Consider the following 25,305-nt stretch of genomic DNA (forward strand, 5'->3'; position numbering starts at 1 on the left):
ATCTATTCGCCTCCACTTAATCTCCTACTTGTCCATCTTCCTTCCATGCTCAATTTTTTGGCATATGGCAGCAAACAATAACATTTTATCTTTTTTTTTTTTTTTTTTTAAGGTTACACGGTAATCAGCATTCATATTTATGAATTTAGGGACACAAAACACACGCGTTGAAAAGATTATTTTACTGATTAATAATAAAATAATATAACTTGACGTTTCGACCCCTGTATTGAGTTCATCATCAGAAGGATACATGTGTATAAGAACCAAGCTACATGCTGTTGCACTTTATACAGGTGAATTACATTTACGTTGTTAACTAATCTTTTTTTTTAGCCTGCGTTCTAGTGATTGAAAAAAAAAACTACAATAAACTCTGTTAAAGTCCTCACGTACTAAGATTCTTCTGGAATTATACAGTTCATATTGTTATACTACGATTATCTTCTGGATTTGTTGAATTCCTGAACATTCAATAGCAACCTCACTGTACAAATCCAGAAGATAATCGTAGTATAACAATATGAGCTGTATAATTCCAGAAGAATCCTAGTACGTGAGGACTTTAGCAGAGTTCATTGCAGTGTTTTTTTTTTTAATTACTAGAGGGCAGGCTAAGAAAAAAGATTAGTTAACAACGTAGATGTAATTTACCTGTATAGAGTGCAACAGCATGTAGCTTGGTTCTTATACACATGTATCCTTCTGATGATGACCTCAATACATGGGTCGAAACGTCAAGTTATTATTTTATTATGAATCAGTAAAATAATCTTTTCAACATGTGTGTTTTGTGTAAATATGTTATTCATATTTATTCATAAATATGAATAACATTTTATATATAATATGTCTTGTCAGACAGTAGATCCTTGGAATTGTATTCAATTAATTGTTTTCAAGCAGATATTTTGTTTTACTTTTCCCTTTTTTCTCACCCAAATTCAAGGAATATTGAAAGGCATGCAATGTTCTGTGAGATAAATTATGTACGAAAAATGCGAGAAAAAAATTTTGTTTAGAAAAATAAGTTTAATATAATTTTCATATAATAAATTGAATAGAATTAAAATCAATAATGCTTATTTTCGGATTCCTAATGCTTGAAGTTAAAAAGCTTAAACTTCACAGTGATAACATATATTAAAACTATGAAAAAATAAAATAAAATAAACACGAGAAAAAGATATTTCTGAATATAAGTTAATTTTTTCATTGGCTGGAAAGTGTACAACTGTCTCAGTTGTACGTTCTTGTAGCAAATTTTAATTACTGACATGCACGATACCTAAATGACATGTATGATATCTAAAATTTTACCAAATACAATCATATATTTGCTGTGTTAAATCTATTTTTACTAACAATCATCGTTATTCACTTTAACTAGTATTATATATGAATTTGTAAGTTAAAAAAAAAACATATTGATCTGAGAAACTTTGGAATAATAAGCCAATTATAAATATATTTTTAAATAATATAACAAAACGATGTTATTAATCTTACAGTTATTATATTATTCGCAATATATGATGCAATCTTCCTTGTATATCTTATTAGATATATCTGTATATCTATTAAGATATACATATATATCTGTTATCTTGTATATCTGGATTAAATGTACCTTAGTGGAATGAAAGGAAAGTCATAAAATGTACTGATTTATTAACGCATATTGAAATGCATTTGTAAATTATTAAATAAAACATAAATGAAATGAAATAGTATTACAATGATAAAAAAATCAGATAAAAATTTTCCTACGATAGGTGGCGCCAGTACGTACATTTGAAAACCATCGACTTAAGAAAAGATTCAGTTATTTCTAAGAACACGCAATTAGTCCTCTCCCGAACTTTTTGAGACAGATATCAACAGTGAACAAAGAATGCGGCGGAGATATGTACATGACTGTTTACTGTGTTTGAAGTAAGGGCAGTACAATGAAATAAATCTAGAGGGATGTATCCCGTTTTCCCTGAGGGCAATAAAGAAACGCTTCAATAAGCTATTCGAAAGCACACGAAGACACACAGTAAATGCACGTTAGTGGAATGAAATGAAAGACTTAAAAAGACGACAGATGATGGAGTGCAATGGGAAGACTCATGTTAAAAGAAACCTATTGAAGGTCCTGATGGACGTGGCATGAAATAAACGGAAAGGACCGGCGAATGCCATTTTTCCTTCAAGTTCTTTGTGGTCTGCAGTGTGGGCTGTGAAATAGTCGTGTCATTGGCAGATTGAATAAGAGAAGACCTCACAGTTTATAGTTGGGGAAAACTGTTACAGGAGCAGCCAAAAATTCCTTCCTGCTCCCTATCGTGGAATGTTCTTTGTCTGGGAATTCAAGGGGACAAGAATAGGCAGATACCGAAACGAAATTTAACAAAATAAAATGAAAGTACAAATTCATTTCTTAAATGATATTACACAAACATTTTAAATTAAATTATTTAATCTGAAAATTAATCTCTTTTTTAAATTATTAAATATGCTAAAACTTGAATAACAACGCGTATTTCTTTAGATTTTGCAAGCATGAGGATTATTTTCAATATATTCTGTTTATCAAATATTGGCCACAAGTTGTCATGTCGTCGCTGCAGTCTCCTTTTCTTTCATGTGAGCAATTCATGTAGTTTACCCATATTTATGAGAAAGCCTTTTAAATATTAGCCTAATCAACATTCCTCTCATACCCATTAAGGATGTTCTGCCAATTCACACAACCACACTACCTGCATCATACAACAAATTATAGTGAAATTTTAGTTGGTTTTCATCTGCCTTTTTCTCTTTTAATCTTATCAGCTCTAGTTATAATTATGAAAATAATCGTTTTAATAACTTTTGCAAGAGAGGAATATTAAAATACTTATAATTGACAGTTCACTCGTTTCTTATGAGAGACTATAAAAAAAGTCTTATCAATATTTTTCATTCGACATGTGTGGTGTTATGAATATTTCATATAGCATAAATGAAAGAAGAATCTACAACAAGTGAACCTTCTCTTCTTCCTTCCTTGTCCGCACTAGAAGATGACGAAGAATGAAATTTTGGCGAAGTTTTTTTGTCACAAATTTCACATGCAGGAATATTCGTTGACCGATTTCTCGGTATACAGACTACAGAGGCATAGAAAATAACCTCACAAAACGTTGAGACAAACTTTAACATGTGTGGCCATCATACTGAAAAACCGCTTAATGATTATCATTTTCATTTGATAATCTCTGTTGTCCAAATATGTTAACTCACAAGATCCTCCATAACTATTTTCTTAAACACATTAGCATAGTTAAATATAGTTAAAGCATTAATCTCTATCAGGTATTCGACCTTCACGGTCTGCTAACTCCTCTCCTCAACTTATCTTGGAGATTTATTAATTCGTAAAAAAACAAGAATGGATTTTAAACCATAATATATAATAACATTAAATAAATATTTTGTAAGAATAAATGTTTTTAATTTACATATAGTCAAAATAATCGGAATTTTAATTTAAGAAAAAATCTGGGTTCGACAATAAAAAAAAAAAGTTGCGTTCCATACTCTATAACCCCCTTCCCTCTTTGCTTAAATACGAGATGCTTGTTATATTTCTCCAGTGTGAAGACAGCCCTGTTAGCCTCAATGCTTCTAAAACATAATCCTGTCTGTTTTCGCACACGATCGTACTCCGCTTTCTCTCACTTTGAGAACTCTACGCACGATTTGGACCGAATTATACATCTAGCCATTCCTTGGATAAGTCTGTCACATCGATAGCCGCCAAAAAAACATGTATCATTTTTCTCTCACAACAATACTTCTCTTTCTTTCTAAAATACCGTTCTAGCATCTCAAGTGATTCAGCAAGAAACCTCCCTAAAGTGCTTGCTATTGTACAAAAAAGGACACTAATCCTGATGAGTGTTCTCTTTTAAAATCATCAGTGTACTGGTTTGTCAACCTGTTAATTGATGATTACTATTATACTTCACTTTAATAATTTCCTCTCATAGATTCCGCTTTATGCCTCTTCAGTAGGTATGTTTATGGCTGCCACCAGCAGCCAGTTCAGAAAGTAAAGAAAAAGAGCAAGTGTTGGACAACATGCTTTCGCTCAAAATTCTGAAACCTTCTAAACCACTTTCTTGTCCTCCTGTTGCAGACCATCTTCCTCTCTGTTTTTTGGAAGAGTATTTTATTCTCATACCATTTTGTCTAAGCAATACAACACCCAGTTGTCAAAAAACATGTCAATTGGTTCTGTGTTTCTAGTTTAACATATTTCCAAGGAAATTTTATAAACCTTTCTTGGCTCAAAAAAAAAAATGAAAATAAATATATACACACATTTTCTTATTAAATTAAAATTAAATTTAAAATTTAAAAAATAATGATTGTCATACACAAAAGAGATTGCAAAGTGTTGAAAATTAGTGCTGTCGATGGATTAAGACTTAGAAAATCTCGATCGACATCCTATTCTAAAACAAACATGTTATGTTTTTAAGCCATTTCTAGCATCTAATTACCAAGTTTATGATTTCTTGTTGAGCCCTGAAAAGCAACAACATCTAAATACATTCACAGATAGCCATTACAATCTAGCTGTTAGTTTGAATATGGGTAAGCCAACGTATATTTGGATTTGCGAACCACGTGTTGCACATTTAATTTTGTCCACATTGGTGATTATTTAGTATAAGGCTCACGAATTGTTTATTTATTTATTTTATTTTCAGCATTCGGTTAGTTCGTCTAGAAGGCTTAGTCGTAGGGATGCCTTTTTCCTCCCGGTATTTAGTTTTCTCTTCGCAAATATAAAACAGACTTTTGATACATTTGGCAATAGTATTACAGCTGACTTAGTTGGGCAGCAAATAGGAATTGTGTCATCGATAGCCTTTTCGATGTAGCCACCTATAGGATCAAAATTTTGATTTTTCTTGGATATACTTTTAGTTGTGACTTGATTCACATTATTAAATTCATCTGGTATTGTCTGTTGTGCAGAAATAATGGTACTCAGTAATTATAATATAATATAGAATGCTGTTCATCTATAAGTCTCTTCCAGTAGATTGAAAACATTGTAGATTATTCGATAATTAAAGATTTTTTTTTTTTTTTACTCTGCATCGTTATGTGTTATTTTTTTGTATGTGAATTCACGATTTTGGCAGATTTATAACAAAAATGGGAAAATTATAATAGTCTCTTTTGTACAAAAAATTGACAGTGAATACACTTTGACAATATAAACATACTGAACAAAATTCTACGATTTGACAATAAAAAATTTACTGGGAGTTCTGAAGAAAGGATGTGACAAACGAAAATTTGAAACATATCCAGATACCCGTGCCAGAAAAAACCTGTGAAATTTAAATATGAAAAGGACGCGTATATAAAGCATCACTCAACAGATAGATAATATGATTCCTTTGTAGCTGATTGTTAAGGGAAGGCGTAAATGCAGAGTGTTTGTTATTCTTCTTGAAGGAAGCCAAAATTAGTTTTCAATTCCAAGTAGGATCCTCTTGGGATTACATTCTATTTCTATTAATTTCTTCTGACTATCGTTTGATGTACTAGTAACTGATAGTTGCAACGGATATCTTTACTGATTCTATTTATTTTCTTTCCATTATATTACTATAATGGAAATATGTATTACCATATGTATTTCATATGGAATACATGAAATGAAATGCTATCATTGCGAAAGAGGGATGGAGGAAGAAATATTTTAATTTTGCTTTTCAAATGAAGCGGCTATCTCGTGGTTTCTCAGATTTTTTTCAGGAACTGCTCTCCGCTATAACACACACACACACACACACACACACACACACACACACACACACACACACACACACACACACACACTGTTCACAACTCTACATATTTGAAAATATCATGGAATAAAGCTGGGGGTTAATAAATAAATAAAAGAAAAACAAAAAAAAAAAAGAATGAAAGTAGAAAAATAGAAAAATAGACTAGTTAAAGAAAGAACTTACTAGAACACTCACTTCAGTTGGCTAGAGGGTTAATATAATAATTCTTATTATATTAACCACTAGCCAATTTTTTTGAAAATTGTACGAAGATTTCAAGCATTCAACTTTGAAATAATATTGATTCTTTAATAACCTTTCATTTAATAGAAAGAAAGGAATTATGAGAGAGAGAGAGAGAGAGAGAGAGAGAGAGAGAGAGAGAGAGAGAGAGAGAGTTATGCCACCACAGAAAGATAAAGATAGAGCTAACTCAATTAGTAGTTTCATGTCAACCAGCAAGGCATTGAATCAACTAACAACGTACTGGTATACCTTATTTTTACTCTGGAAAGTTCAATTTTAGATTTAAGGAAGCTTTAATGACATTAAAAAAAGAAGAATAATTTTTATCATTCAAAATCTTTGGAGATAACGATTTCTAACTCCAGTAAGATTGTATTAAGTGAAGACAGTTAAATCAACAATTCGTTTTTACAAATTAACTTACAACGTACCATTGGGAGATATAGGAGAGAAAGAGATTTCCCTCTTTATCAACAAGGGAAAGTAGAAAAAAACATTAATTTATCTATATTAATTGCAAAAAGAAAGAATGAAAGAAAGAAAATAGAAGAAAGCTGCAATATTCGCTCTTTATTTTCTAAACAGAAAAAAAATGAAATGATTGTTATAAATGTTAAAAAATAAGAAAAAGAAAGAAATTATATTAAACGAATCGAGAACTGTTAAACAATTTAACACGTATTTCTTGCTCTCTACCTCCCCTCAAAATAAAATAATACAGAAATACTATAATAATCTCCGGTCTAAAAATAATAAACACTCAATACTATACATTCTGTTCTTTCTTGAATGTTATGTTACCACCGGATTTAGTCTAGTCTGACTACGCCTTTTGGTTTAGTTGCCCTCGATAGTTCAATATATTACCATATACAGAGTAATTGCCACTGTAACTAAATCGACCCATAAATGGGTTGCTTTTTTCATACCAAATTAATACATTATCTTCACCCACCCTTTGATTCCCTCAGATATATATATATATATTATTTATTATTTTTTTTTTTTTCGGATATATATTTATGCACTGACATAAAACAATGTCGGTCAGCTTCGAGTATGCTAGAGTGAGTGTCCTCTTCGTCTACTGTTAACGAATTCAATTTATTACATAACCAGCATGATGCAATCCACCCTTCCATCACCTTGTTAATCTTCTCTGAGTACCTTCTATTTTCTTGACATCCATTAAAAACTTTACTGAGTAAAACAGTGAACCGTAATCTAATACAAGGCTGAAAAAAGACTTCGATAAAGATATTGTAACTTCCCTTCTTTTAAAAGTAAAGCTTCTTTAATTAAGTTTACAATCTGCTGAACCTTACCTAGTTGTCTTATCAATATGATTTCTGTACTTAAATTTCCGAACAATCCATATACTCAAATTCTATTATTCATTAACTCTTTCTGAGTCTGTCTATTCAATTTATGTCCATCTAGTGCAGTGGTTCCAACCTTTTTCCACTTGTGTACCCCTTTTAAACATATTTCTATAAATTGTACACCTTGTTTTTAAAATAGCGGTGATTCAAACTTAACATTTATTGTTCAATAACTAAAGTTTACTTTTTGTTTTGTTTCATTTTTACTTTCATTTTGTTTATTTTACTTATTTTCCGCCATTACTCCCGGGGGGGGGTACTCGTACCATCGGTTTGGAACCGATGATCTAGTGCTAACTTCTTTTCAAACTATACATCCTTGCATTTGTTCACAATAAATTTAAGTCCCAGATCAAATGGGATTAGGTTGCTTTTTGTATGAAGATTTCATAGAAAAATTCAAATGGGATTAAGTCCCATTTGATCACTAAATCAAAATTCGGTGATGAAACAAAATTCTTCCATCACCGAATGTAACTATGTATCTTATTTTTAGCTAAAACACATTTTGAATCTTTCTCTTTTATACATTGATATCTGTTAAAAATGTTGGATTTCAAAGGAGTAAGGGACAACCCGAGCTTCTTGTTTAAAAAAAAAAAAACGAAAAAAAAAGTAAGAAAATAATCGAAATAATATGAACGAAGGGAAAAAATCGCAAAGAGATCCATTTCTTCGAATGAATCCATTTCTTTCTTCGAATTGCTGTTCTCTATGAGAAAGTGGCCGAGGATATCTGACATCGAGAGGATGCGATGCCAGAAGAATGATGATCATGCTTGGCGATAAATTTCTTTTTATTAATTGTTCTCATTCACTCGGCACTGACATTTTTTATATTTTTTGCAGCCTCTCAATGTGTGGGGAGAGAGGGGTACAGATAAAAAATTTGAATAAAGAAATTTTTTCCCGCGTCTCCTCGTGTGTATATATATATATATATATATATGTATGTGTGTGTGTGTGTGTGTGTGTTAACGATACCAAGCTATTTTAAACCTGGCATTTTACTCCATTTCCCAAGTAAGCAAACAGACAAATAAGTCAAGTTTGCTCCTGCACGTAATGCAAGTCTAAGTGACCCGTAAAGTAGTACAAGTCGAGGCAACTCGTGGTAAAGTCGGAAGGGTACATAAATTAAGGTAATTTAAGGGTAAATATTAAGAATAGTGATCAGAGCTTATTTCGAAGTTACCACGAGTTGCCTCGACTTGAACTAATGTTTATGTTACGACTTGTTTAAATCCACCTTTACCACGAATTGCCTCGGTCCTGCACTACTTGCAGGAGTTGCCTCAGTCTTGCACTACGTGCAGGCGCAAACTTGACATATACTTGTCTCTTTGCTTACTTGGGAAATAGGATTAAAAACCAAGTTTACATAAAATTACTTGGTATCTTGAATATAAATATATATATATATATATGTATATATATATGTATATATATATATATATTCCTGAGCTTCTACTCGGTTGTTATGGTACATTTTAAAAATAGATATTTAATGACTTTAAACCGAGATAAAATATGAAGTTTTAATGAAAATAATACAACTAGTTTCAGCCTTTTACAGCCATCATCAGGTATCCACTAAAGGTAGAACACAATAATAATAATTGAAGTTACAAAAAACTGAGCATTACAGGCAAAAATGCAATACATAATTGACATAAAAAACGTTGTATTTTTTAAGTTGTTCTATCCAACGCGCCATTGTTTATTGCGTGCGTGCTTGTAAGTTCTCGTGAACGCCAGTATTGAACAACTGCAGCATGGCTATCAGGGATGTTGTAACTTAAATTGCTGTTCAAATGTTCAGGATTAAGGGGGATTTCTCTGGATTCCACAATTTTCCTTTCAAACTCATCACTGCAGCGAAAAATGTTTTCGGATTTATCCCAGCAAACTGAGTGACTTTGGAGGTTATCATGAGGATTGTTTGAGAAAAGAACATGACTGGATAGCGCAGATGCATGTGATCTTTTATAGGAGATGTCTCTCTTATGTTCTTCTATACGTAGTTCAATAGATTTGTTAGTCTGTCCAAAATAAGATCACATATTACAATCGTACCATGAATTGTATACACCTGGATATTTTATGTTGTGATGAATAGGCTTCGGTCTTATAAGAGAACGGATTTTAGGAAGTGCAGTGAAAAACGTCCTGATGTTGTATTTTTAAGGACTTTAGCCAATTTATTGGAGACTGAACTAATGTATGGGATGGAGATGCTACCTTTAAAATTAGTAGTTTCCGTAGTACACTGCCTAGGAGAATCCAGAAAAAATTTCTTAATCGTTTTTTTCAGAATATCCATTTTGTTTAAAGATAAGAGAAAGGTGATTAATTTCTTTTTGGAGCTCATCTGGTTCATTTAAAAGAGAGCGTGAGGTGATTTGGTGATGGAATGAAATTTAGACCTTTGCTTAGAATATCTTTTTCTGCAACTGTTAAAACATGTGAGGAATTGTTTACTACAACTGTGTCAGGATTAATACAGGCTTTAGTAGGAACAGATGTGTTTTGTACTCTCTTAACAGTTTTAACAGTTGCAGAAAAAGATATTCTAAGCAAAGGTCTAAATTTCATTCCCTCACCAAAGTTTATTCCAAAAGAAACTCTACTTACTAAAATAGAAAAAGCCAGTTCACTTATTCCTAATCATTTGTCAAAACTTCTCCGTATTGAATCCATCTTCATTATCAACAATGCTAAACCTCCAACAGATAATCTTTCTCCTGCCGAAAGACAGGCCTTAAAGAATCTTAAAAAGAACAAAAACATCATTCTTTTTACCTGCAGATAAAGGCAATGCCACAGTCGTCCTCAACTCTGAAGATTACCACAGAAAAATGCTTCAATTGCTTGAAGACAACATTATATATTCAATTCTTCAGGATGATCCAACAAGGGAACTACAAAACTGCACAAACAATCTGTTAAAAACTATTAGTGAACTTCCTCACAATATTCGCCTTTCTTTACGCTCTCTACACCTTCTTATACCACGCATTTATGGAGTTCCGAAGATCCACAATGAAAACACCCCTCTTCGCCCAATTGTGGAAGGAATTGATGGTCCTACTTATAAGCTTTCTAAACATCTTGCAGAATACCTCAGGTGTTTCTCCAATAAATCTTCATCGTTCAGCAAAAACACCACAGACTTCGTTTCTCATATCAAATATCTTTCAATCAGTGAAAATGATATCATAGAAACTTTTGACATTATCTCACTATTTACTAACGTCCCTACTGAGGAGGTATTAACATTACTAAAGGAGAAATTGTCTAAAAAGATATTTGCTTTATTAAAGCATTGTATTCAGTCTGGCTACTTCGGATATAGGGACTCCATTTACAAACAGAACCAAGGCCTAGCAATGGGCAACCCTTCATCCAATTCTAGCAAACATTTTCCTAGAAGATTTTGAAACGAAAGCTATATCGTCCTTCTCACTTAAGCCGAAACTTTGGAGGCGTTATGTTGACGACATTTTTATTATATGGAGTCACAGGCACATCTCTCATGGATTTTCTTCATCATCTTAACAACCAGCATTCTAATATGAAATTCACTGACGAACTAGAACGAAATAACTGCCTTCCGTTCCTGGATGTAATTCTTACACGATGCTCTGATAGATTTAAAATCTCTATATACAGAAAACCCATACATATTACTAGATATCTACACTGTCAATCTCATCACTTTCCATCACAAAAGCTCGGAACTATTTCTACCTTAGGACACACAGCACGCTCTCTTTTAAATGAACCAGATGAGCTCCAAAAATAAATTAATCACCTTTCTCTTATCTTTAAACAAAATGGATATTCTGAAAAATCGATTAAGAAATTTCTTCTGGATCCTCCTAGGCAGTGTACTACGGAAACTACTAATTTTAAAGGTAGCATCGCCATCCCATACATTAGTTCAGTCTTTAATAAATTGGCTAAAGTCCTTAAAAAATATAACATCAGGACCTTTTTCACTACACTTCCTAAAATCCGTTTTCTTATAAGCCATCCGAAGCATCTTCATCACAACCTAAAATATCCAGATGTATACAAATTATGGTGTGATTCTAATATTCCTTATTTTGGACAGACTAACAAATCTATTGAAATACGTATAGAAGAACATAAGAGAGACATCTCCTATAAAAGATCACATGCATCTGCGCTATCCAGTCATGTTCTTTTCTCAAACAATCCTCATGATGACCTCCAAAGTCACTCAGTTTGCTGAGATAAATCCGAAAACATTTTTCGCTGCAGTGATGAGTTTGAAAGGAAAATTGTGGAATCCAGAGAAATCCTCCTTAATCCTGAACATTTGAACAGCAATTTAAGTTACAACATCCCTGATAACCATGCTGCAGTTGTTCAATACTGGTCACGAGAACTTACAAGCACGCACGCAATAAACAATGGCGCGTTGGATAGAACAACTTAAAAAATACAATGTTTTTTATGTCATTTATGTATTGCACTTTTGCCTGTAATGCTCAGTTTATTGTAACTTCAATTATTATTATTGTGTTCTACCCTTTAGTGGAATACCTGATGAATGCTGTAAAAGGCTGAAACTATTGTATCCTTTTCATTAAAACCTCATATGTTATCTAGGTTTAAAGTCATTAAATATCTATTTTTTAGAAATATATGTGTGTGTGTGTGTGTGTGTGTGTGTGTGTGTGTGTGTGTGTGTGTGTGTGTGTGTGTGTGTGTGTGTGTGTGTGTGTGTGTGTGTGTGTGTGTGTGTGTGTGTGTGTGTGTGTGTGTGTGTGTGTGTGTGTGTGTGTGTGTGTGTGTGTTTCGTGTCTCACTACTTATTTGTAAAAAATATCTATTTATGGACAGAATTTAAATCCGTCTTGCTAAACATGCTAATCAGGTTAGGAAAGAATAATTAAAAAAGGCTTTATCCGTCCTACGATGAGTGTTGAATGCAGGTGACTGCGAAAGTTAGACTGCAGAAGCCAGTTTAATCATTATAGTCGTTTTTGCTGTCAGCTGGAATGTATTCTGTGAAAGAATTGCACATCTTTTAAACAAAGAAAATATACTTTATTTTGACTTTAAAGTGTTGAGGAGAAGAGGAAAAGAAACAAAGTGGACTGATTTCCACAAAGAAACTCATCTTTTTAAACTTGTGGGCCTGACAGCAGTGGACAATGACCCGAGTTTTGCAAGTAGTTTAGGATTTAGAATTAAGACTAGACGCAGCACACTTAGAGTATGTTGCGTCTATCTGAATGAAAACAAAATTTATGTGTATTGCATAAATACACATAAATAGTTAATTTAGGTAAGAATCAAGTAATTAAGGCACGATTGCGTACATATTTTATTAAAAGTAGCAATCAAAAATTGAGCCGAACTCCAACTACATTTATGGTATAAAATCTTAAAGGTTGAAGAACGAATCTTTCTCATTGCAATTGCAACTATATACGGAAGGCTTTTTAGAACATACATTATCACCGCAAATACTTTTTTTTATTTTCCCCCCTTAACTTCTAACTTGATGAAAATTTGTAACTTCGATACATTGGTACCATGGATGGCTTAAGAATTTCTTTCTTATTTTTATTATATATATATGTTAAAGATACCAAGCTATTTTAAACCTGGTTCTACTCCATTTCCCAAGTAAGCAAACAGACAAACAAGTCAAGTTTGCGTCTGCAAGTGTTTCAAGTCTAGCTGATCCTGCACGTAGTGCAAGACCAAGGCAACTCATGGTAAAAGTAAAATAAGCTCTGATCACTAATCTTAATATTTACCCATAATGCAAAGCACATTTCCTGGAGGAGATGTATGATGCTTTGTATTAAACGCAAGGGGCCACTACCCAGACCGGTTTCGACCTTTATTGAGGTCTCATCAGTGGAAGCGAGGCTAGAAATACCAAGATTTTAGTAATACAGAGCTTATAAGTATTTTACCAGAACAAGTTACCATAAGGTGTTTTACCTTATTAAATAAAAATCTCAGGAGGAGATATAAATGTAGAAAGTATGTAGTAAATTACTTTATATATATGTGTGTATATGTGTGTGTGTGTGTGTGTGTGTGTGTGTGTGTGTGTGTGTGTGTGTGTGTGTGTGATTAATTTTTTAACTTGGGGATACCGTATATTAGGGTTACCAAGTAATTTTATAAGCTTGGTTATTTAACTCCTAATCCCAAGTAAGCAAACAAATAAGTTTGCGCCTGAAACATTGTTCAAGTCTAAAGATGGTACAGCACCAGGGAAACTCATTGTAAAGGTGGGTAAAGCTCTGATCACTATTCTTAATATTTTCCCATAATGTAAAGCACATCTCACTAAAAGATGTATACTGCAATACATCTTTTCTCTATATTTATATCTCCTCCAGAGATTCTTATTAAAAATAAAAACACCTTGCAGCAACTTGTATAGGTAAAGTTGATCAGGCTCTGTATTACTAAAACCTTGGTATTTAGGTTCTAGCTACTCACTGAGGAGACCTCAAAAAAGGTTGAAACCGGTCTGGGTAGTGACCCCACCCATAATGTATTGCAGTATACGTCTTTTAGTGAGATGTGTTTTACATTATGGGAAAATACTAAGAATAGTGTTCAGAGCTTTACCCACCTTTATAATGAGTTGCCCTGGTGTTGTACCATATATATATATATATATATATATATATATATATATATATATATATACATATATATATATATATATATAAACATATATATATATAAACATATATATATATATATATATATATATATATATATATATATATATATATATATATATATATATATATATATATATATATATATATATAGATTGTATAGCTTTGGAGTGTGTCAATATTAATTTAAGTGTCTTTTATTATCTTTTCTATGTTCTTATCGCCTGAAGAAGTCATTTTTGACGAAACATGTTGCGTTTTTTTCAAATAAATGTCATTGTGTTATAATTCTCGGGTTTAAGTCAGTTAATTTAAAAAATGAACATATCCCAACCCCGAGTTAATAGTACGTTTCATATATATATATATATATATATATATATATATATATATTACTTAATCTAATCCTGTTCTGTAGACCAATATGACCAAATACGGAATTTTAAAGCCACTTGACGCTTCCAATAAACGAGGATGTGGTCTCAGTGAGGCCAATGAAATTTATCTCCCACCAAAAGCATTATGTAACACACTCAGCTTTTCATTTATTTTTTGCATAACATAGAGTCGAGTCAGGATTAGCAGAACTAAAAGGGAGAGCTAGGTGGTTGCGGGACAAAAGTGTTACTTAACATGTAAACGGTGTGAAATGTATACAGTGTGATGTTGTATTCCAAAATGTATTCAAAGCAGAATGAATTCAGTCATACACGAAGTTTTTAATATATGAATGCATGTAAATCATGATTATGCTATATTTAAATCTCTTGCTAACGCAAAAAATTTAATTAATTAGTTGTTATTTATTTTCTTTCGACCAGTTCCCCTGGTGACTCAGTGTGAAGCACTGAAGTATCTGCGCCAACGCTTCACTACTCTGATTTCATTCGAAAACACCGATGCAGAACCGGCAGGTACAAAACTTCAGTGAATACGTCAGGACATTTGGGTTTAATTGTTTTTTTTAATAAAGTTTATATATAAACTTTATTATATATTACATATAAAGTCAAATACTTCCTGTCCGTAGAAAAACTATTATTTTATATTATTATTATTTATTTATTTTATGGTAATACCACACATAAAATACTGTTCAGCCAAAAGCTCATCTATCGTGATGAATAGATAAACTGAGAAGAAGAAGAAGAAACTTGTAACATTGTATTTGGAAGAAATTCATAGTGTACTTTTTAGGAAATACGAGAATTAATTCTCGTATATCAAAGGGAGACTGGATGAAAGAAGAAGCAAAAAATTGTTATGTGATTTGGACTGCTGAATTGTCCAAGAGATCAACAGTCCAACTGAAAAGCAGAGTGTCGATCAGCATCTGCACATATTTTAACAGATTTGGAGGAGAGTGGGAAGAATTACTGATGCAGTTCCGATGAACATCGACCATGGAAATATTTGTAGTGGAAACTGTAAGTTTGAGTAAAAGACTGAATTGGGGAGAGACGGGTTATTAACTAACCTAACTGCTCTGCTCTTTTCTGTACCGAAGAAGTTCCCAAGCACCAACCTAAACACTCATTGGACAGATCTGATATTTATATAGAGTTCATTAGCCTCAACAGTTCAAAAGTAAACTGTTCAGAGGCTGATTTCTAGTAAACTGAGGAGGCTATATTCGTAATTTTATGAAAACATAGATTGGAGGTGACAGAGTTATCACAAGAAGGGAAATCTCATCTTTGCAAGAAATCTGGAACTTGTCAGAAATAAGATTGAAAGAAAAGTCTTTTCTTCGCAAGGAATAAGACCGGATTTAGTTTCACTAGTATTAAAATGAAAAAGGTTATCAGAACCTGTTTGAAGAATGGTCTTGATAATTTAGTTGCTTAAATTTATATTTTGGTAGTTTTGGTGAATTTGAAAAGTAGTAGGTTTGTTAACCCAAGAAAGATGTGTGCATTGTACCATCGTCAGCAAAACTGCATTGAACAATCAACTGGAAAAGTTCATATATAAAAGAGATTAATTGAAAGAGTGGACCCTTATTGACTCCATTATCATTTTCATAATTAGAGGATAAAGATCCTTCGATAATCAGTAATACATGACCAGAGAGAAAGCGAGAAACACAGTTATAGAAGTCAGAGAAAAGATTATTTGATAGAGAGCTTACTTAATTGGTCTATATTCCAACGATCTAATGCATAGAATTGCACGTTCAGCGCAAACACTTGAAATCCGCAAAACCATTAGTGTCACTAATGAAGAACGATGGAGGCACTCACCGATATCAATGACTCTTTCATGTGGATATTGTGTCCACACTTTTATTCACGTGTATGTATTGTTCAGATACAGAAAAAATTTCTTGTATACCGAACTGCAATAATAAATTTGTTCACCTATACCTCATTATATATATATATATATATATATATAAATTAGAAATACCTTTCTAATTTATATTATATACTTACTATTATATTAATAATAAATTAGTATTATTATATAATAATTTATATTATATACTTACCTTTCTCGGTGTTCTTAGTCAGTATAATTATTAATTTTTAAATATATATATATATATATATATATGACAGAATCATCATTGATTCGGTTAACATACATAGTTTTATGAAAAAATTGAATGACTAGAACCGAGATTTAAGTAAAAAGATTTTAATATAAACACACTACTAGTTTCGGCCTGTAACAGCCTTCTTCAGGTGACATTATAAAAGAGAAAACACTAAACATTGAGGGTTAAAAGACTATGAACAACATAGACAGTCTTTATACATAATTAGCATGAAAACGTTGTAGTTGTATTTGAAGCTGTTCTTTCATTTGTTGCATTGTTGGGAGAGTGCGTGCTTACTGCATCACGTGAACGCCAGTACATGATTACAGCTGAATGACTATCTGGTAGGTTGTAGCTTAAGTTGTTATTTAGATGAACAAGATTGAAGATGATTTCTCTAGATTCCACAAGATTTCTCTCTATTTCGTTACTGCAACGGAAGATGTTAGTAGATTTTTCCCAGCAGACTTTGTGACTTTGGTTATCATCATTAGGATTAGCCGAGAAAAGGATATGACTTGATAATGCACTCGCTCGCTGTCTCTTGTAAGTAATGTCTCTCATGTGTTCTTCCATACGCATTTCGACAGATTTGTCTGTCTGCCCGAAATAAGGAATATCGCAGTCACATAATATTTTATATATACCAGGGTATTTGAGTTGATGATGATAAGGTTTTGGGTGGCTAATTAAGGAACGGATCTTTGGAAGTGGAGTGAACAAGGTTCTGATGTTGTATTTTCTTAGAACTTTTGATAATTTATGTGAAACAATACTTATGTAAGGAATAGATATATTGCTGTTGAATCTATTTGTTTCTTCTGAGTGATGTCTAGGAGGATTAAGAAGGAATTTGTCAATGATTTTCTTGGAATATAAATTAACTTCGAAAGAAATTTTCAGATGGTTTATTTCTATAAGCAGTTCATTTGGGTCATCAAGAAGAGAACGGGCTCTATGTCCCAAGCTGGAAATTATTCCAAGCTTATGAGGAAAGAAAGAAAGAAAGCCCACACATACCAACAGATATCTGCACAGTCAGTCCCATTATTTCCCTCCTCATAATCTTGGAATAATTTCCACCTTGGGACATAGAGTCTGTTCTCTTCTTGATGACCCAAATGAACTGCTTACAGAAATAAACCATCTGAAAACTTCTTTCGAAGTTAATGGATATTCCAAGAAAATCATTGACAAATTCCTTCTTAATCCTCCTAGACATCACTCAGAAGAAACAAATAGATTCAACAGCAATATATCTATTCCTTACATAAGTACTGTTTCACATAAATTAGCAAAAGTTCTAAGAAAATACAACATCAGAACCTTGTTCACTCCACTTCCAAAGATCCGTTCCTTAATTAGCCACCCAAAACCTTGTCATTATCAACTCAAATACCCTGGTGTATATAAAATATTATGTGACTGCGATATTCCTTATTTCGGGCAGACAGACAAATCTGTCGAAATGCGTATGGAAGAACACATGAGAGACATTACTTACAAGAGACAGCGAGCGAGTGCATTATCAAGTCATATCCTTTTCTCGGCTAATCCTAATGATGATAACCAAAGTCACAAAATCTGCTGGGAAAAATCTACTAACATCTTCCGTTGCAGTGACGAAATAGAGAGAAAACTTGTGGAATCTAGAGAAATCATCTTCAATCCTGTTCATCTAAATAAAAACTTAAGCTACAACCTCCCAGATAGTCATTCAGCTGTAATCATGTCCTGGCGTTCACGTGATGCAGCAAACACGCACTCTCCCAACAATGCAACAAACACGCACTCTCCCAACAATGCAACAAACGAAAGAACAGCTTCAAATACAACTACAACGTTTTAATGCTAATTATGTATAAAGACTGTCTGCGTTGTTCATAGTCTTTTAACCCTCAATGTTTAGTGTTTTTTCTTTTATAATGTCATCTGAAGAAGGCTGTTACAGGCCGAAACTAGTAGTGTGTTTATATTAAAGCCATTTTACTTAAAGCTCGGTTCTAGTCATTCAATTTTTTTCATAAATAAATAAATAAATAAATATATATATATATATATATAGTGCTCAGTGGTAAGATCCACACTGCTATTTGTAAATATTCTGAGTTCGACTTCAGTTTTCGCGCTACAAATATGACTTTGAGTTTGATATATACACAGGGCCGCGCCAACCCGAGGATGCAAGGGATGCATCGTATCCGGGCAACAACATTGAGAGGGCGGCATTTTATGTAGCTAATATCTAATTTGGATTATACATTGCAGTATTAGGGACGAGCGATAAAAGTTTGTACCCGGGCGACAAATACCCTTGGCGTGCCCCTGGATTATGTTGACAAACGTTTTTGGACATCTTACATGCCATGCGAATTTCGGATCTTACTACATGCACATATTTACGGAGTGTCTGCGTAAGTCTGGTAATAAAATATGGAATGTACTGCATGTTTTGCTCTGTACTCAATGTCAAGATGCCACGTTCAGCTGAATTGACAGACTTCCAACGTGGGTTTAATGGAAGTTGGCTGTCACATCAGTAGTCTTTCTTTGTGACAGTGCTATCTGTCTCAGTATAGCGAAATCCACCGTTGCTTATGTCATTCATAGATGGAAAGTTGACGATGCTACCACAGAAGGAAAAAACCCCGAGAGGCCACTGGCCCTCCCTGACCGAGATCGACGAATATTCTTGTTGTAATGTATCAGAAATTGGCTGAAACCATGTCCCGAAGAGCAGTTGATGTCTTTCAGTACAAAATTGGTCCCAATTAGGTATTAGAAATGTAATTAAAGTGTATTTTTGATCACAGCTAAGTGTTCAAATACTTCTGTCAACATAGTGTATGGAAAAAAAAGTGGGGGTAAAAGAAGAAGAAACAGACGATAACTAGTCATTAGCGCACTCGTGCAGCGTGCTCTAATGACTAGGTTAAGTAACAATTAAGTTTGCCATGTTTACGGTTGGCGGCAATGAGTGCCATCGATCAAAATAAATTTGATCTGAATTGCACTTATAATCATCTGAAGAACTCAGCTGATTATATGGAGAACTATATCAGCCTATATACTGTATTTCAAAATTTTCTTTGGGATAACAGCTTGTTTTAAATAATTTGTTACGAAAAGAAAATTCATAAATATTAAAAAAGAACATGAAAATTTCAAAATATTTAATATATTTGTTCCATATAAAACACTTCGTTCCAAGTGTTTTATGCAGTATACTGTACTTCGAGTTTAATGAAGAGACTATTTGGGTTTATACAGAAAGTACATTGCCTTTCTCCTCAGAGCACAGAGCGCTGTTTCTTCGAATAAACGATAGGATATACTGTATGTTTCTTGCTTTAATGACTTTGCATTTTGCCAAGTTCATTGCCTTTTTTGGCAGAGCGCCATCATCTAAGCAAACACTAACCGTGGCGTTAAGTACGTAACGTTTTCTTCTTTTTTTAAGTACTTCTTTGGACTACTGAACGAGCCGTATTTATTTTTTCTTCTTTCGTTTTTCATAGACGGAAAACATAACGATTCTGAACTGTCGATGATTGCTCCAAGAAACTCTACGTATTTCTTCCTTTGCAGATACTGATGGCGCTACAGAGTTTAGATGTTCTCACATTACGGAGGTTTTCCAAATGTTTATGCCCATGGCTTTGATGTGGATCTCAACTCCAAACGACCACATGAAAATTTTGAGTTTTCTTGTTCTCTTGTAGCATATTAGCGTGCATCTGTTGAAAGGATAGTTACAGTTATGTTTCGGGAAAGTGGTCACGTATACCAGAATTGTTGATCACTGCATTTCGAAAAACCCTTTTCCTTTGCTAGAAGACAAAAATTAGTTTGAAATTTAAATTTCGCAAAGGGTTTATGTACGCCCCAAGACTGATTTTTTTTTAAAAGTAGTTTCTGTTTACTGTAGGAAAAAAAAAAAAAAGCTTCCCTTTTATGCTCCCATAATATTCAATTCAAATTTATGTAAAGGAAATTATTAACTTCCACAGATTAGGAAATGGATTACAAAATAAATGCATTTAAAGCATTCTTATAAAGAAAACTGCAAAATTAAAATTTATAATTTAAAATTCTAATAAGCAGAAATATTTCCACTTATGGTAATATACCTATTCATTTGAATTTTAAATTATAAATTTTAATTGAAGATAACTTAAAATGAACATGATGCCTGCGTAAATTTGCCAAGTCTGTCGTGCCTATAAAATGCATGGAAATCTTGAAGATATGTATCAGAAGATTTACAAAAAAATAAAAATAAATCAAATAAAATGGACAGCGTAATCAGCGTGATATCAGTAATATAATTTCCTATTATATTATTAGAGATAATAATTATAGATTGCTGATGAATTACAAATAATAGGAGCGTTTTCTCTTTACAATGAAATATTGTCGTTTGGTTGATAAAGATGATATCATATTATTCTCTCATGTTTCCATGACGACAATAAGTTTTGATTGCTAGAAGACAAAAATTAGTTTGAAAATTTAAATTTCGCAAAGGGTTTATGTACGCCCCAAGACTGATTTTTTTTAAAAGTAGTTTCTGTTTCCTGTAGGGGAAAAAAAAAAAAAGCTTCCCTTTTATGCTCCCATAATATTCAATTCAAATTTATGTAAAGGAAATTATTAACTTCCACAGATTAGGAAATGGATTACAAAATAAATGCATTTAAAGGCATCAAATAGCAAAATAATCCATTTATATCAGCATTATCAGAAGACGATATTTCATTGCGTTACATGCTCCAAAGTGTTAATTTGAGTCCATTCTTCATTCACGTCAAAGATAGATCAAAAAGATTTTGTTAGTATTATAACAGCATTTGTAAAGTATGTTATTAGGACAGTAATTGGAATTCAATGTTCATTATTATTATTATTATTATTATTATTATTTTTATTATTATTATTATTTTTATTATTATTATTATTATTATTATAGTTTCCGTTTTACTCAAATTTATCTCATGCAAAGTTTAGTAAGACCTCAATAATTAAAAAAGACAGATGCAATCGATGTTTTAAATATTTTCACCAGTTTTTTTTTTTTTTTCTTATACCAATTAGAATTTTCGTAACGATAAAAAAAAGACATAATGATATTGCTGCGCTAACAAATCGTGTTGATTTCGAGTAATAATTGTGATAAACGATTGCGATGATAGCAATAAAAAAGCCATTTTGCAATTAAAAATATAAGTTAGCTAATATGTTTTGTTTATTTATTCGTATGGGGTTTCCCTCTCTTTCTCCCCAGTCCCTTTTTTTTTTTTGAGGGGGGGGGGGTGTTTGAGCCTTTCTAATGAGGGATTGCGTATACGTATCTTATGGATGTAAGTCCTTCTGTGTTCAGTCAGTTTGTCTGTTCTGAGGGACGAGAAACTCGAGTTTCCGGGTGAAAAAAAAAAAAAACACTCTAGTATAAGACTATCTAACTGACGTTTAGTCGAAAGAGATCAGATAAAGCTTCCTCACATCATTGACGGGAATGAATCGAACCCAGGACTTTCCGACCAAAGGCTTCGTCTATACCGACTGATCTACGGAAGCCCACATGCTAAGAGATGACATTTGTTATCACTGATTCCTATCCTATCCTTCTCATCCGTCTAGGAGGGGTTGAATCCACTCCTAATGAGTGGTTAATAGCGTATTAATACCGGATCGCCACTCTTCTGCTGCATCCCCTAAGGGCGAAATTCATGACTGTATCCGCGTGTGTTCACGGGGCCGGTTTGCCTGCTTGCGGATGAAAACCCCCACATAAACTGGGAGAAATACCCTATACTGTCCACGCCCAAGACCGGCTAACGTGGCTATGGCTGAGAAAGATCCTTAAGCTCCTCACGTCGTCGACGGGAAACGAACCTAGGACACTCCTTCCCCAGGCATATGGTTACAAAGCGCACAGCCACTAGGCTAACGGAAAACTGTGAATATCAGTGACGATATCGAGAACCTGCAAATATACTAGAATTACAACTATTATTTGACACCTCCAGGGAGTCCAAAGACTCATCGAGGGAGAGTGTGCCAACATCATCGAACGATTGGTCCCCTTCCAACAACTAACCACACTCCAACTTACTTAACTGAACATTAGTAGCAGAGGTTCTACCAATCGACCAACCTTTGCCGGCAAAAATATTTTCGACAAGGATGGGATTCGAACCCACGCGGGCAGAGCCCAATGGATTAGCAGTCCATCGCCTTAACCACTCGGCCACCTCGTCAACGACAATAGGAATGAAACTAGCACATATATGAAATCACTGTCTAGGTTGATTAAAAAAAAAAAAAAAAAGCGAGAAACGGAGGGACACGAGTTTCTAAGAAAGCTCGATTGGCTTAGGCGACTTATTCGCCGAGGCATATAAAATCCTAAAAAAAAATAATAATAAAATAAAATAAAATAATAATAAATATTACATTTGCCGACTGCATTTACCTTTCAGTCTGTCTATTGTATGAGACGAAAAACACGAAGGTAAGATCATATTTAACTTTGTTTTATAGACAAGTATCCAAAATTTCTCCTAATATACACGCACTGCAGTAACTAAATCTATTAATGTTGTATCATTGCCAAGTGTCACCTTATGACTTCGTACGACATTACTAAACACTAATTAATATTGATTTATAACACAAATGGATATTTACACGTATCCAAACTAAATAAATGTCTTCTTTCGTGGCTAAAACATCTCACTGAATTTAACACTAATAGAAAATGTAACCGCATTCTGCAATATCACACACTATAAACTCGCTTGTAATTAAAATAAACTTAAATTAAACACGATCATTATGAATAAAATAACTGCATAAATATTTAAACTGCGTCGTTTACATTAGTTGGAGGAAACCAAATTTTTTCATTAATTTTATGTATACATTTAAATAGAGGGTTTTGGAGCAAATTAAAATTGGAATCTGCTATTAGATTTATTCATTGCTTTCAATTTTTAATGCTGTGCTACTAAAGCAAGGTCTTTAAAATGAACAGTAAAAGTACAGCTAGAAAAGGAAATGTAGCTGACCAGACGCTATCAAATGTAATGGTTCAAGAAAGAGTATCCACTGCAGGCACTATATGAACAATTTTCAAGGTTATTGTCCTCTACTTTGGCGCTTTCGCTATTGGCAGCCTACCAGAATTTGGAATGGGTTGGTAATATCTGAAATCGGATAAGAATAATTACTATCTGTCACTTGAAGGCAATATATGAGAAGAGAAATAGAGAACACTGGCCAACATGATTTAAAAGAAAATAAGTTTGAGATTGACGCTGGCAAAATACTGAGTTTTTTTTTTTTTTTTTTCCACTAAAGAAATTCCAGCCTTTTAATAAGCAGGTTTTAGTAATCAATAATAATTTTATAATAATGCAAGCCAATCTATTATTTAAGGATGGAAGACATCATGAAATTATTAAGCCAATGACAGTCTCTCTCTCTCTCTCTCTCTCTCTCTCTCTCTCTCTGTGTGTGTGTGTGTGTGTGTGTGTGTGTGTGTGTGTGTGTGTGTGTGTGTGTGTGTGTGTGTGTGTGTGTGTGTGTGTGTGTGTGTGTGTGTGTGTGTGTGTGTGTGTGTGTGTTATCAACATAATCATCGCCATCATTATGAGGAGTATGATGGCGATGATGACGATGGCGCCATCATTATGAGGAGTATGATAACAATTCTCACCTCACTTGCGCAGAAAGTTGGATTTCTTCCTCCACGTCAAAACTTTTTTTGAGTGGTTGTGATCCGTAGAGGTCAGGGAACTATTTGCGAAGAGAAATTTTCTACTTATGTATAAAATTAAGTAGAAGAAGAAGAATCAGGGTTAAAAATTTAACTGAATGCAGCAAATGGGGGAGTAGCCACTTTTTCATGTATGGTCCTCCACATTTGACACGCATAACCCAATTATACAGCCCTGAGAAATAAGTGACTTAAATTTGCAGGATGACCTAATACGGTATTCACAGTGCATTACCTTAACAAGAATAATTTGCACTCACAAATAACGCTGCACGTGCGTATGTTGTGTGCGTGTGTGTCATCTGGGGAGAGAGAGAGAGAGAGAGAGAGCATTAACCTCTTTGTAGTCTGCGAATGTATGAAACACATCCAACGCAATATTACAGGATATTAGTCTACATATTATTATTTCGTTTGGAAACCACGATGTAGCTGCAGTATTATCTATTCTGTTTGTAAATAAAATATGTCCTAATATATCATTCCAAGTTCTCATTTCTTTGTTTCTTTATTGTAAATTGCAGTTATAAATGATATTAAAATTATCCTAACATGCCTGTGATAAACTCCGTATGATTGCATAAAGAATTATGCCGACCGAGGGTCGATTGAAATAAAAACAAATTTAAACCGAAATGAATTAGAAAACGAATGATTTAGAAATAATAAACAGATTAGCAAAGAATATCTACTTCTATAATTATCAGCTTGATTATTTAGAATAAGCATTTTCTGCATTATTTAAGCAAGTACGTAAATTTAGATTTTTTTGTTTTGTTGCTGTTGTTGTTTCTTGGAAATAACTCCGAAATAATGAATTCAATGT

General features: G+C 33.2%; 1 non-coding gene across 1 annotated transcript; it reads right to left on the reverse strand.

The window, feature by feature from the left end:
* Nucleotides 1-22,877: 22,877 nt before the first annotated feature.
* TRNAS-GCU (transfer RNA serine (anticodon GCU)) lies at nucleotides 22,878-22,959 on the reverse strand. The gene has a single exon. It is a non-coding gene; the product is annotated as a tRNA-Ser (tRNA).
* Nucleotides 22,960-25,305: the final 2,346 nt, after the last annotated feature.

Source organism: Typopeltis vanoorti, chromosome 21 (genome assembly GCF_054136105.1).
Source record: "Typopeltis vanoorti isolate ZY-2024b chromosome 21, IOZ_Tvanoo_1.0, whole genome shotgun sequence".
Lineage (NCBI taxonomy): Eukaryota > Metazoa > Arthropoda > Arachnida > Uropygi > Thelyphonidae > Typopeltis > Typopeltis vanoorti.